This window comes from Sciurus carolinensis, chromosome 8 (assembly GCF_902686445.1).
Source record: "Sciurus carolinensis chromosome 8, mSciCar1.2, whole genome shotgun sequence".
In the NCBI taxonomy this organism is placed as follows: domain Eukaryota; kingdom Metazoa; phylum Chordata; class Mammalia; order Rodentia; family Sciuridae; genus Sciurus; species Sciurus carolinensis.
This window is the reverse complement of record NC_062220.1, coordinates 93,962,319-93,971,868: the sequence shown is the minus strand read 5'-3', so window position 1 is coordinate 93,971,868 and position 9,550 is coordinate 93,962,319. Positions and strand designations below refer to the sequence as shown.

The following is a 9,550-nucleotide window of genomic DNA, read 5'->3' as shown; positions in this document are numbered from 1 at the left end:
AGTGAAAATGATCTTCATGGCACAATCTCATTATTACTACCTTTAAAGTGGTAATACACTGCTTTCTTATTTACAGGGCCATGAATTTGACTCAGCCTACAGAAAGACTAGAAAAGAACACTTAGAACATAGCTTCATGCCAACTAGACAAGATCTGTCAGAATTAAGTTGCTATTTACTAAACCTCCCCTCATGACCCCATCACCTATCATCTCACATACATTGTTAATTCTAAACTTGACTCTGGATCCTGGGTGCGTGGCCTCTTCCACTATGAGTTTTGACACTGGCTTGCCTTTGATTCTTGCCTCATGGCCTGCATTTGGTGTTTGATTGAGATAATGGCAGCCTGACGGTCACTGATAACCTTTAGACACGTTTCATTTGACCTACACAGTGTTTTGAAAAAAAAAAAAAATTTAACAGGTTTCATTCACTTTATTTTATTTTTTTTGTATAAAAACTCTATGTTGTAGCCACAGCTGGAGCCTGGGTCCTCTGTACAGAGACTCTGGTGTGGGTTTTCACAAGATGGTCAGTGAATTCCTGATAGGGAGACTTGGTGAACACAGTTTCTTTCCAGAGATTGGGAGTCAAATAGCTGTATGTCCTGGAGATGGCATCAAAGGTGGCCTTAGCAAAGTTGCCCAAGGAGGCATTGTAGCCCCTGGCAGAAATATAGCAGTCATCAATACCAGCCATCATCCGCAGCTTCCTGGGCACAGGGGCTGAGACAATGCCAGTACCTCTGGGGGCAGAGATGAGCTGCACCAGGACAGAACCACAACGTCCAGTCACCTTGCAAGGGACAGTGTGGGGCTTGCCAATCTTGTTCCCCGAGTAGCCTCTCAGCATAGGAACAATGGAGAGCTTGGCCAGGATGATGGCCCTCAGATAGCAGTGGCTACCTCCTTGGAGCACTTACTCTCAGTCCAACATGACCACTATAGTCCCGATAGCTACAAATGCCTTGAACCAGGTCCGCTGGCCAACACGAGTCTGCTTCTGTACAGGCATGATCTTCAAAACCTCATCCTTGAGTGACACCCCCAGGGAAAAGTTGATGATCTCAGACTCCTTGATAGGCAAAGAGAAGAGGTAGATCTCCTCCAAGGACTTGATCTTCATGTCCTTGACCAGGCAGCCCAGCTTGGTGACCGGGATCCACTGTCTTGCCTCCGTGAGCACCGTGGCCCCAGCCCTGACCTCTGTCATGGCCTCGGAGACCACTGCTGAAGCCTCCTTCTCCTTGGCCACCCATTCCGGGGCCCCTGGGCACTCTGGGCCCTCCTGCTGCACCGGTGTCATCCACCATTTGGTGTTTTCCCAGAGAAGAAGCTATTTTGAAAATTTAAAAGATCATAGCCAACACTTAAACATTTGAACTTGGGAGATTTCACATATCACATACATATTTTCCCATATATCTAGATGTCAGACTTTTTTGAAAATTAGAAAACCTGATGACCTATAATATGCCGCATTTAGGTGGCAGTTTATCATGGTGGAGCCCCCTCTATCTCACTCAGTGTCTGTTGTACTCTCTCACTGTGGGACCTGAGACTACCACTCTTTGCTCAGAGTGATAACTTCACTTGCCAGTTACCTCACTTGCCAACCACTACATTAGGTAGATTTGCTTTCCTGACATTTCGATGGCCTCTTATTGTCCTGAAGAGCAACTTTTTTATGATTAACATTGGCCCCAGTGATCTTCTAGTTTCTTTGCTCTACTCAGCCAGGGGCCCTGAGGATCAGATCTTTGCATCTCTGGAGAAGGCTCTGAGGCCAGAAGAGCTGGCCTGTTCTGGAGATTGGCATGTCTACACTTTCTTCCTCTGACCTCTCTACTGCTGGAGCCCAGTCTTCTATTGCCCAGGGTCACCCCTTCTGCTGGAGCCCTAGACAGATGGCAGCTGATTGACTTTCTCCTGGCAGGCATAAGTAGGTGCTAATGAATGAAAGAATGTGCTGCCCTTACACCTGATAATGAAGTAATTGACCCTCACCTCTTCTCTCCCCATCCTCACTCAGTATTTATATGTGCAGTAATCTGCATATGCAAGACAGAGACCCGAGTTTAGATCCTAGTTTAGAAGCTACACTCTGGAAGTTCACAAAATGCTTAGACGTATTCCAAGGTGCAAACTTTCCAGTGATGCCATGACCACATATGTTTAATTAACACTTTAAGGTGTTTAACACTTGCACTATGCATGCAGAATAAATCGAAGGGCTAAGATGTCTACCCATCTGTCTGTCCATTTGTCCCTCTGTCTTTCCATGCATCTATCTGTCCATCCCTCCAGGCAGTCTTTATTTAATACCTACTGTCTGCCAGGCCTTTTTGTGGACTGTGATACACACAATGCTTACTGGGGATTGAACCCAGGGGTGCTTAACCACTGAGCCACATCCCAGCCCTTTTTACATTTTATTCTAAGACAGGGTCTCCCTAAGTTGCTTAGGGCCTTTCTAAGTTGCTGAGACTAACTTTGAAATCGTGATCCTCCTGCCTCAGCCTCCTGAGCCACTGAGATTACAGGCGTGTGTCACCGTGCCCAACAGGACAGCCCTATTTTATTAACAAGAAAACTGAGGCTCGAGGGATTAAAAAATTGCCCAAAGTCATATCACTTCGAGATGAAATTCAAATTCTACAGTTCAAGAACATTATAATGAATAGTTTTACCCTGAAGTTCACTGTCTAATAGAGACTATTTTGGTTATCATTTTTATTAATTCTTAATATCGAGTTAAAAAATTCCTATTATCACTTCAGTTAATTGAATTGCTTTTGCCAAAAACACTTGGGATGCCACATTATTCTGATAATTACTTTGACAGACGACCTCAGAACGTGGATTGCCCCACTTTGTAATAATATCAAAGTCTAAAAAATATGCTGGGTAGGATGCTTCATGGACGTATTCATTTGTATTTTCTTTCCCTAGGATTGTTCTCTCTCTCACATTTCAAACCAGCTGTCAGACCTCAGAGTGTCCTTGTCTTGGGGATTTTTGCAGGACAGCATATAAACAAAAGCTGCCGAAGTCTAGGATTTCTCTTGTATTTCGTAAAAGTTTATGGCAGAATAAGTTGTATGTCCAGGAGGAAGAGATGGAGGATGAGGGGGATTTTCAGGGGCAAAGAAACACACGAAAAGCTTCCTCCTAGCCTGGGGAGAGGTCCCTGGTCAGTGAGTTACACGAAGGGTGTGGGAGTCACTCCCACCTCATGGCAGCCCCTGGAGAAGTGGCCAGATTTCCAGAAGCAGGCTTTGTGGGCCCCCTGGAGTCCGTTCATCCCTGTGCATGTCTCTGGAGACAGTGTACCATTCCAGATGGGGTCTGGGGAGAGGGAAGTCTCAATGATAGCTGTGGACCAATCTCTTGCCAGCCCAAGGGAATAGGGCCTTACTATCGGGACACAGGTGATTATAAAAATGCACACTTTATTTGTGCCAGTGTTTTCTTGCCAAAATATTTTAGAATAAAGAATTTTTGCTCCTTCTCCTTTGTCTCCAGAACAAAGCTAAATTCCTCAGGGTGGTTTTCAAATCTTTCTTCTCTTCCAAGTCAGCCTTTATTTCCCCCTGCTCCCTGCTGTCAGAGCTTTGGACCTCACATGCCAGCCACCATGGACCATGTGCAGATTTCCCACCTGCTCTGCTGCCTCCGAGCCACACTGACAAACTGTTCCCTCTGAATCAAAGCTCTTCTCTATTCTCTAAGATGCTCATCTTTCAAGGCCCTGGGGAGGTCTTTCCAGATCCTTCCCCAACACATACACACACAAACACACATAAATCAAATGACTAAAAGTAATCACTTCCACCTTTGGGCTTGATGGCATTTGATGGCATTTTATCAATTCATCAAAGTTAGATGGTTGTGAGCACCTTGAAGTCTGGTGCTGTGTCTGAGTCATCTGATGGCCTAGGACATAGTACCTAGCACACAGACTTGCAGGATGAATATCAGAGTGTGAGTGAAGATAGTGGAGGATGTGAGGAGCCACAGGGATGTAAGAGTGGACATGTGTGTTTTGAGCTCAGTACCTGCCACAGTTGGACAGAGCAGAGCAGGGTTATCTTCAGACCACGAGAGTGATGATCCATATCAAATAGTACCACCTAGCCAGGGTCACACTGGCAGGAAAAATATTTGGATATCTTCAGTTTCATTTCAAGGGTTCATTGTAGTCTTTCATTTCACACTCTACTGATTTTGGTGGTGCACCTATCCTGAGTCTTCTATAAGCAAAGACATGGGTTTTTACTAAGCAACTACTAGGTACCTGGTTTGGTTTATGTCACAAGCTGTGGTTCTGCATCCTTATCCCTAGGCTCAGAGGGGCTAAGTAACTTTCTCATGTCCCTAATCATACAAACTCAGGTGTGCCCTGTTCATAAGGCAATAGTATCAATGTCTCAATAGGAGGAGTATCCTCAATCAGGATGATTTGAGGGGGGTTTACACAAAGACACTAGTTATAAAGCTGTGTGTGGGTAGAAGGGAACCAGGAGGGCAGTGCTGGAAACTGGAGGTAGCAGCAACAAAGAAACCTCAAAGGAGACTGTTGGTGAGGCGGTCTCACTTCCATCAGCCCACAGCAACCTCAGGCTGCTCCTTCCTCCCAGCTACCCAGGCTCCCTGTTGCCCGGGTTTGAGTGACAGGAGAATCTGTGACTGAGATCCACAGGACTCTAGTTCTATGACAAACAGCAGGGTGGACCAGAAGGAAGATGGATTTAGAGGGGCCAACCAACCAAAGATAGCTGCACACCAGCAACCTCTTCCACAAATTGGCAAGAGTCAGGGGACATACAGGGGTGGAGACATCTACCTAGGACCTCTGGCTCCCAGGGGACATTCTTACCAAACTTCAATGGTCAAAGGTCTTTAACTGCAGGTCACACACCCACCCTGCCCACCTGTCACTCTGCTTGGGAGGCCTCACAATTCCATGACTCTTGATTCCTGCAGGTCTGCCCCAGATCCGTGATGGAGACTAATGGATCCTTCCTCCCTGTTTAAAACTGATGGTCACTATAGGAAAATATCCAGGGGCCCTTGTGGGTCCTTTCCCCAGCGCCTGATTTTCCTTTGTGTGAGAAGAGCAGCAGCCAGCCGCAGCCTTCTTTTCTCTCCTGCCCCTCCTCCCCACATCCATCCCATCTGAGAAGGGCAGCGCTGTTTTTCCATCAATTTCTCTCATGGTTGCTTCCCTCACCTTTTCTCCTTCTTAATCTCCCTGTGGCTCCTAAAAGGATTAATTAGAAAGATGTGAGCAGGGGTTGGAACGTCAAAAAACAATCGTCACTTTCCTATCTGACCTCTCTCACCAGCTGCAGAATTAACAAATTGAATGTCCTCAGCAGACAGGGGTGGCACATGATACGGAGTTCATTACGAGCCTCCCTGGGCCGCTGCACGGAGCCCCGTTTAAACAACTCTTGCTGATTAAATTCCTCCCAGGCACTCCCGCCAGATGCTGTTAGAAAATACTCACATCCAAGAGGTTTTTAATTTTTTTTTAAACATGTGCCAATTATTTGCCTGCTATCTGCAGGTGCTGGCAAGCGTCACAGGCCGGCCTGGCCGGGCTGTCTACACGCTTATCCACTCGGCGCCTGCCTGGGGGGCTCACGTCGTCAGGAATGGGATCCTGGGCTCTGCTCTGGGCTGTCAAAACTCTCCAGCCACCCCGCCTGGCTGGCCTTCCCTGCCCCCAACCCCTGGCCCCCAGCGCCTCACCTTCTGAAGCTCACAGCTCTCTCAAATGTTTCAAGGTGACAACACAGACCCGGGTGACCTGCTAGAAGTGGGGCCCCAGGGGGGCAGGCATGCAGTCGTGCCTGGGCCAGTGCCAGCTGCCTCCCAGCCAGGCCGGGCTTCAGTCCTGAGCCAAAGAGGGACATATAATTGCCACCTCTGAGAGCAGAGGGAGGGCGCTTGGGATTGGCCCACGGGCACCCTCACCGTAAGTCCCAGAATGCACCTCCCTCCCGCTCCTACTCCAGCAGTCTTCCTTGGTTTATTCCTCGATCAATGCTTAATTAAAACCAAGGAGTTCTTATCAGTTGATTCGATGCCAATTAATGCTAACAGCAAGGATTCAAAATATAAGTTAAGCAGCTGTTATCAATGCTGATGTTTCTTTAATGAAGGTAACTTGACTCGTAATAAACTCAGCACTGTTCTACTGTAACCCCCACCCATTTGGACTTGGGGAGAGTGACCAGGTCCCATTACTACCAGCCCTCCCATGGCAGCGTCCCTTGTGGTTTCCTTGCTCCCTGCTCACACCTTGAGAATTAGCTTCTGTACTGAACTTTGAACGTGAGTGGCCATCTCCTGTCAGAGACAGCCACTCCATGAGGAATGAACGCTGGCCGCCCATCCCATAGGAAAGCTCTGTCTCTCCTCTGATGATGGCGACCCCAGAGCTGGCGATGGGCAGTTTCTCCCTGGAACAGTTTTGCCCTGTTCCTGCTTCCCATGAACTGAACTAAGACTCCCATGAGTCAAATGACACACCCCAGTCATTACAGAGAATCGCAGGAGGGATCAAAGAAACCAAACCTATTTATCCCAGAGAAGATTGCATCTGGGGTGGGAAGGGTGCATAAAACCTGTGTTCAGGTGTCTGGCAGGTGCTCCTGTGGAGACATGACAGACTCAAGTCTCTATGTGGTAGAACCAGGAGCAACCAGAGGGGAGCAAAGGAGAAATGCATTTCCGCTCAATTTAGGAACTGACGTTATGACTAGAGCTGCCAGGATGGAATCCACTGTTCCAGGACGCAGTGAGTCTCTTGTTGCTGGGTGTGTTCAAACAGGACAGATGACCAGTTGGGTAAAATTTGCAGGCATGACTGGATTAGTCATCCTTAACAAATCTCTTCCCACTTGAGATTTTATTCCTCCTTTTCCAGAAATGAGCAGAGTCCTTTAAAGGCGTCACATGAGGGGCAGAATGGGTCAAGAGGAAAGATATAAGCACTGGCAGCGCCCCTCAACGGGGAGGGAGGAGAGAGAAAACACAAGATTTTTAAAAGTGCAACAAGTTGGGGTCATTTACTGTTGGAACACTGTCTTACATACCTAAAAATGGTCATTATGTTAGGGCACTATACAATTGTCTCTGTAATGCCTGTTGAGTCCGGGAGAAAAGTTAGAATTTGGTGAAATTTAGGGGCTGTGGATATAACTCAGTTGGTAGAGTGCTTGCTTCGCAAGTACAAGGCCTCTGGGTTCAAACCCCAGCACCGCAAAGAGAAAAAACAACTTGGTGAAATTTAGAATTTGAAAGTAGAGACTTCTGTAACTTGGTGTTATGGTGTTTGGTATTCCTCCTTTGTCCCCCAAAATGCTAATTTGAAACTCATGAAAATACAAACAAAAAAGGTAGGTAATAACTTTTTAAAAAGCAAACATAAGAGAAGACTCTCAATTATGGGGACTACTAATTACCACACCAACCAGAAAAGGTTGAAAAATAGTTTTGAAGCATGCAGTTTACAATTAAGTAAGCCCAAACCAAAGACAGATGTGAGGTAACCTGAGCACCTTCCTATTGATGTCCCTATCTCCAAGCTAAAGGAACAAGGACTAAATAACATTTTAGATTTAAGGTTCTACATTATTTTAATTGGTTATATTCTATTCAGTTGTTTAAGCCAACTACTTATCAAGGGATGGAATCTTATACCTTCTTGTGTGTGTGTGTGTGTGTGTGTGTGTGTGTGTGTGTGTGTGTTTGTATTTATTGAAAACGTGGTTTCTGTATCACTTGTGAATACTTTTTAAAAAATTTGTTCTAAGTTATACATGATAGCAGAATGCATTTTGATACATTGTACACGAATGGAGCACAACTTCTCATTCCTCTGGCTGTACATGATGCACAGTCACACCAGTCATGCAATCATACACAAATATAGGGTGATAATGTCCATCTCATTCCACCATCCTTCTCCCCCCAATGCACCCCCTCCGGTCCCCTCACCCTCTCTGCCCAATTCAAAGTTCTTCCATTCTTCCCTACTCCTCCTCCATTATGGGTCATCATCCCCTTATCAGAGAAAACATTTGGCCTTTGGTATTTTGGGTTTGGCTTATTTCATTTAGCATGATAGTCTCCAGCTCCATCCATTTACATGCAAATGCCATAATTTCATCCTTCTTTAAGGCTGAGTAATATTCCATTGTGCATATAAACCACATTTTCTTTATCCATTCATCTGTTGAAGGGCATCTAGGTTGGTTCCATAGTTTAGCTACTGTGAATTGAGCTGCTAGAAACATCAATGTGGCTGCATTACTGTAGTATGCTGATTTTAAGTTCTTTGGGTATAAACCGAGGAGTGGGATAGCTGGGTCAAATGGTGGTCCCATTCCAAGTATTCTTAGGAATCTTCATACTGCTTTCTATAGTGGTTGCACCAGTCTGCTTTCCCACCAGCAATGTATGAGTGTACCTTTTCCCCCACATCCTTACCAACACTTATTATTGCTTGTATTCTTGATAAATGCCATTCTGACTGAAGTGAGATGAAATCTGAGGGTACTTTTGATTTGCATTTGAAATAGAGAACCTTCTATTTTAACATTTTCTGGGTTAATTGGCCTCTTGATTGCAAAGAAAAATAACAAAATTCAAGCTCATCTTCTCACTCTTCCAGTTGTATCAGTAGGTCAGTCATCATCATAGAGGGATTTAAGCTCTATAGTTTGTATTTTACCTCTTGGTGAAAATATAAATTAAGATCAAACAATTAGACTCTAATTATAGTGGACTACCTGTTCACTATCTTGGTTGGAAAGGATGGAGTATAAGGGAATGTTTGATCACGTAACAACCAATCAGTTGACATTTATTGACATCTACTATGGGGGTCACATGGCACTGGGGACTCCTTTCGCAAATCTCATCTTACATGGCACTTTCAACACACTTGATCTCATTCAGTTCTCACAATAGCCCTCCCCCTTTCTAGGAGTGTGCTCCCACCAGAGAACAGCACAGACCACTTAGAAGTGCTGTGTTTGGGAAATCATTAGCAGGGTCTTCTTTGTGGCAATGGAAGATATCACTCTGCCCCAAGAAGGTGTGACTCTGTAGCTCTCCACTGACCCAGAGGGCACCCTGAAGGACAGCCACTTCTCCAGAAGCCTTGAGTCATTCCAAGACACAGCCTTAAGTCTCACAAGAATTGATCTTATGGGATTTTTATCTTTCTAACTTTGATATGTCCAGAAGTGTCCTGAGACCAGCCTTTTCAGTTAGATTTTAGCACTTCTGACTCTGGCTTCAGCAGCAGCACCAAAGGATAAAGAGAAGTGAGACACTAATAGTATTTCACCTGCACACCCTTAAAATAATCTAGGTCTCCTGGGAATGATCAGTGTTAGTTCTATTTAATTTCACACTGAGGTGAGTGGTGTTGAATCTCCTCATTTTTCTCTCTTCTTGCACAGGGGCCCAAGTCAAATTTTGGATATGACAAGAGTGCTAAGCACTTGGGAAACCAGGGAAAGAATCAG

The 9,550-nt window shown here is 45.4% G+C and overlaps 1 pseudogene; it reads right to left on the bottom strand.

The window, feature by feature from the left end:
- Positions 1 to 437: 437 nt before the first annotated feature.
- On the bottom strand, positions 438 to 5,895 carry LOC124991058 (40S ribosomal protein S2-like; annotated as a pseudogene).
- Between the last annotated feature and the right edge of the window lie 3,655 nt (positions 5,896 to 9,550).